Source organism: Gavialis gangeticus, unplaced genomic scaffold (genome assembly GCF_001723915.1).
Source record: "Gavialis gangeticus isolate Ggan-Ray unplaced genomic scaffold, GavGan_comp1, whole genome shotgun sequence".
Lineage (NCBI taxonomy): Eukaryota > Metazoa > Chordata > Crocodylia > Gavialidae > Gavialis > Gavialis gangeticus.
This window is the reverse complement of record NW_017728995.1, coordinates 27159387-27164889: the sequence shown is the minus strand read 5'-3', so window position 1 is coordinate 27164889 and position 5503 is coordinate 27159387. Positions and strand designations below refer to the sequence as shown.

The 5503-nt window shown below is 42.7% G+C and overlaps 1 protein-coding gene across 2 annotated transcripts in view; it reads left to right on the top strand.

Moving 5' to 3' along the window:
• DCUN1D1 (defective in cullin neddylation 1 domain containing 1) overlaps positions 1–5503 on the top strand; it is a 40223-nt gene that overhangs the window by 5222 nt on the left and 29498 nt on the right. The window contains exon 1 of one of the 2 annotated variants that reach the window (XM_019503359.1): positions 341–557. The exons of the other annotated variant lie outside the window; for it this stretch is intronic. The gene's annotated coding sequence lies outside the window, so the exon portion shown is untranslated. Of the gene's footprint in view, positions 1–340; positions 558–5503 lie in introns of those variants that run through there. 2 annotated transcript variants of the gene reach the window in all.

Genomic DNA, 5503 nt, shown 5'->3' with positions numbered 1-5503 from the left:
AACCCTAGTATGATTGGTAGGAGAAGAAGCACTTCACTTACTAGCCACGGTAGGACTAGTGCTACTAATCTGACCCTACTGTGGCTAGTAGAAGAAGCACATCACTTACTAGTTGCGGTGGGACTAGCACTGGGCCGCTGTATTGGCCAAAGAAACCATGTGTCCGTATCGTACCAGGTGGGCTAGGTGTTTCTCTGTTCCTTGCCTATCCCGTGATTAGAAACCTCCAAATGAAAATCGCAGCCTTGTATTGACCAGTTTGGTGGAGGGTGTTTTGTTTGGTTTTTTTTTTTTAAACTTTCTTTTATTTTATCCTTTCCTTTTGAAGCGGGTGGTGAGAAAAGAAATCTGGCTTATGGCAGGTCAGATTGCGCAGGTAACTTAATGTAATGACGTGATTTCTGGGACTCGGTGGTTGATTGTTACCTGAGTAATGTTGCACAATGTTTCATAAAAACAACTTCTGCACATCCTGAGGAAGTGCAGCTCAATTAGGTACCTGTACAACTCTGCTGGGCCTTAGGCTTCATGCTGCCCGACCTGGCTAGGATGTGTAGGTATGTAGTTAACTACGCTGTTTGGGTATCGTGTGTGCACGGACGAACACCTGGCTTTCTGGTTACAGATTGTAATTTGATCAAGTGTTTGTACAGTCATAGTGTAGGAGAGGCAATGGGATGGATTGTAAGTCTCTTGAGGCAAGTGGTGGGAGCCTGTTGGCTTAGGTTTCTTCAAACTGCAGTGACTAAAGGACCAGAAAATGTCCAGTGTCAAACAGTGCTGTGCTAGGATCAGTAGGCTGCTTAATAGGACTATGACAAATGACTGGTTTTGTGGCAGTGCTGAGGCACTCTAGTCTTGGCCCTGAGCTCTGCTGCACTAGGCTCTGTACAAACAGGTATTTTCCTCCTTTAACTTATTTGAGCTTACATTTAGGTACTGGTGATTATTCAACATTTTCAGCAGGAGTCAAGCAATAGGAAAGCACAGCCTTACCTGATGAAAAGGTTGAGTTTTTCAGTTTGTGCTTATTTTGTAGCCAAGCTCCAGAAAATCTTCAGCATATACTTAATTTTTCCTTTGTGAATAGCTTCTCTAATTTTAAATTAAACTACTTGTAATGGCGAAGGTGAGCATGTGTGCAAGTGCCTGTCGGATTGAAGCCTTAACTAGAGTCACATATTTACTGTATTATTCAGCACTTTGTTGGGGGCTATTCTTGTGCGTCTTCATGTGCTTTTTAAGAAGTACTTCTCTTGAAACGTAACGCTGGATATTTGGATATGAACAATTTTCTTTGCAGTTATAGGGAACAGAAACTTTTGTAAAATTTTTAGTTTTTATTATTTGACATTATCTTCCGTAGGGTTGTTCCAGTTCAGAACATTATTTTGCAGGGTTTAACACCACCATGTAAACCTTATCTCTTATTTCATTAAGGTATTGGTTACCTTTGTGGCTTGTTATTAGTGGAATGTTTGCTTACACATTACATTCAGACCTAGTTTATTTTTCTAAAGTGAAATTTGTAGGATACTCAGCTTAGCATTTGAACTTGGACTTAATTCAGACCACTTCATGTATGTGTTAATTGTGCAAGATTTGGCTAACTTTTTTTTTTTTGTTTCCTCTTGCAGCTTCCCAGGGAGCCTGTTGAGTTCATGTTACATAGTTCTTATGTAGTTCCTCTTTGGCCAGAGGTTATTCAGGGATGGCTACAACCAGAGAGAGTTAGTGTGATTTCTTTTTTCAAAGCATATGGCTCTTGATTTTTCTATGTTTACTTTTTTTAATCCTAGTGAGAGTCAGAAAAGTAGTTCTAAAAAAGGCTGTGTTGATGCTTCCAGGTTGGACCAGAATTATGGATGCACCAGTTACAAGTTATCTTGTACTTCCTTTGGGGACAAAAGGCCCAATTCTAGCACTCTGCGTGTTGGATTAGTTTGGAGGATGTAGCGGGAGTAGTTACATTCTCTCAGACAGCTATAATCTGCTCCAAAAAATTAATATACAAATATTAAAACAATCTTAAATTAATTTAAGAAGCTGAGGAATATTAGAAAATGTGAAGACAACCTTTTACCATGTTGTTTTACATCCTTTGTTTGAGTGGTTTATATCAACAGACCTTGTGAGTGCTTAATCTTTGTCCTCTTAAATTGCAAACAAGTGAATTCTACTGCTGCTTGAAATACAGTTATTTAAAAAGTGTCCTTTGGTCTGTTCTCTTCCCAAAACCACCATACAAGAGAGAGGATGATGGTGATAAAAGGATGTGTACACAAAATATATTGTGGCTATTGACTTTTATTAGTGTTACACTTTAATTTGCTAGGTACCCATATGTCATGTTAATAAATGGAAAAAATATCACCCAGTGCATTTATAGATTGGTAGGGTGAGAGAGACTCTTCTTCAGCTGCCTATGCTCTCACCAGATACCCTTCATTTGGCTTGCTCTTAAGATTTTACTAATTATATATAAATAAAAACCCATGTTAATAGCAGTCTTTACCTATTTGTAGATACCTCACACCTTCTTTGGGAGGCCCAGCTCAGAGTTGAAAGTTTTTGACACTTAAGGTGAAAGCGTGCTCTGCTGACCATTGGTATCCCTGATACTGTGACATGGGAGAGGTGTTCACTTCTCCCATGGATATTACCTCTAGACCAGGGGTGGGCAATTATTTTGGGCAGAGGACTGCTTACTGAGTTTTGGCAAGCCGCGTGACAGGCAGCCAGGGGCAGATAAATATTAATTTTCTAAATTTCTTAGAGGCCCCGCGGGCCGGATAGAATGGGTGGGTGGGGTGCATTCAGCCCGTGGGCCGCATTTTGGCCACCCATGTTGTAGACAGTGCGTCCCCTTCTCTTTAGTCATATGCCTAGTAGGTATCTAGCAGATTACTTGAAGCCCAGTATATGAATGTGATGATAGCTGTGTATTTTTAACATTTGGGTTCATTTATCTTTGAAAAATTTAATAGTACTTATTTTCATTAATGCAGTGCCCCTCACTACCAGTAAAGACCCATCAGGTTCCAAGGAGCTGTAAAAACACACAGAAGATGTGATCCCTGTGCCTGGTTTCAGTGCATGGGAGGAAGTATGTGAAATAAGTGGATAAAGGATTTGGGCCAAGTTTTGAAAGGCTTTGAAAATGAAGAGAAAAGGTTTGAATTTGAGCTAGTTGAAAGTAAAAAAACTAGTGGAAATCTTCAGCAGGGGCTGTTTTAGTAGCTTTGTTTTTCTTGTAAGGAATGGTGCTGTCAAGAGACCAGAAAGGAGGAGAAACTAGAGAATGTTACCTAATTAATACATCGTAGGTCCTTTAAACCTTTCCCTGAAGTGTCCACTATTGGTCACTGTCAAAGGCAAACTGTTCAGCTGTGCAGGGCTGTCCCAACTTGTTTTTGCTGGGGGTGAGATTACCTTTTTATAGTTTGAGAGCCAGGAGCAAAAACTCATTCCTAGGTGGCAAATTTTGCTCTCTGGTATAATGGCTTAACCCGTGTCATCTTTCTCTCTCTCCATTTGGGGGAACTGCTTTCTTCCCCACTTCCATCTTTTCTCTGCCTCTTTTTCTTCTTTGTGGGGGCTGTTTTTTTTGGGTATCATTTTCTTCTGATTGCTGTTTGTGTTGGAGGCCATAGTAACTGGAACGTATGAAGAGGGCAAGCGGTGAAGTGCAGAAAGAGCTACATTCTTGAGCCTGGGTATGAGGGGTGGAGGTTTTATTTTGAATTTTGTACTGTGCTCATTATGTGAGGTATTCGGATACCACATGGAATTGTAATCTAAATCTACAAAGCTGTGACTTTGCTTTCCCCTTTTCCAGAAGATAGTAAGACTTGTTATAGTATTCACTCTTCCATTACTCTGCTTAATCTCTTAGGGCACCTGTACACGAGCAGCAGGGCTGCTCTGATACTGTGTAGTTACAGTGCATCAGAGCTGGATTAATCGAGTCTGCTGGAGTGTGGTAATTACCGTGCTCCAGCATGCTCCAGTGTCTCATGTACAGTATAACCTCGTAAATCTGGAACTATCAAAAATCTGGCACTTCTCCCCGTGGCTCTGGGACCGGCCGCCGCTCTACCCTGCTCTCCTGGATGCGGCGGCTCCCGCCGCCATTCACCACCCCATGCCACTGTTCTGCAGGCAGCCACTGCTGTAGGACTACCTGCCACTTCCCCCCCACCGCCCGCTCTGTGACCGGCTGCTGCGCGGGTTTAAAAAATCCAGCATTTTCAAATTTCCAGCAGGTGCTCGGTCCCCAGTGCGCCAGATTTATGAGGTTATACTGTATCAGCATCCCCGTGCTTAAAAATGGTGGTGGAGTTGCTTTAACTAAAGCTTGTTTGACAAGCTTTAGTTAAAGTGCCCCGCCACTGTTTTTAAGCATGGGGATGCTGATGCACGGGATGCTTCGGGCGCTTTAATTAGTGGCTCCCAGCGTAGCTCTAACTAAGGTGTCCCATTCCTCCCCCTCTTACCCCCTGGAGCACATATATAAACACCCTTAATCCGGCAATGAAGATAGAGGTTCAACAAAATTGTATCTGCACTTTTTTTTTTACTAGAACGGATCCTTCAAGCTGAAGTTGAGCAGTTTATGCTCCAGTTGCATGTGTTGTCTCCTCTTAAATACAGGATTAAAGGTTAAAGGGTGTAATTTGATCATTTAGAACAATAATAGATGCTGTCAATTCTTTTTCTGGAACTAACTTTAAAAACACAGAATGCTTTGCAGTTTGGTGCTTGAGGTGGTGTGGTTCATAGAGATGTGCTGAGTCAGTAGTGAACACAGAATCACTCGTGCACTGGCAGGTTTGGAGGAAGGGATCCTTTAGCATAAAGGGCATCAGAATGAGCAGAGATGCCACTAAAAAAACTCTCGGAGAAAGTAATGACTGGGGAGAAACGAGGACTAAATACTTCTAGCTTGTTGGGGTTCTTCCCCACATGTTCTTCAAGTTTATGATAATTTAAGATTATACAGGCTTTTTATCTCTCTCAAAAAAAGCAACTGAGAATTGATAGCTGGGTGGTGGTGGGGGAGTAGGGTAGAGCTAGGATTCAGAGTGACCTAGACCAATTGGAGGATTAGGCCAAAAGAAATCTTATGAGGTTCAACAAGGACAAGTGCAAAGTCCTGCACTGGGACAGGCTGGGGGTGACTGCCGGGCAGCAGCTCTGCAGAAAAAGACCCGGGCGTTACAGTGGGCAGTAAGCTGAATGTGAGCCAGCAATGCGCCCTTGTTGCCAAGAAGGCTCACGGCATCCTGGGCTGCATCAGTGGGTAGGTGTGTTGCCAGCAGATCAAGGGAAGTGATTATTCCCTTCTATTCAGCAGTGGTGAGACTACCTCTGGAGTACTGTGTCCAGTTTTGGCCCTCCCACTACAGAAAGGATGTGGGGAAATTGGAGAGAGTCCAGTGGAGGGGAACAAAAATGGTTCAGGGGCTGAGGGACATGACTTGTGAGGAGAGGCTGAGGGAAC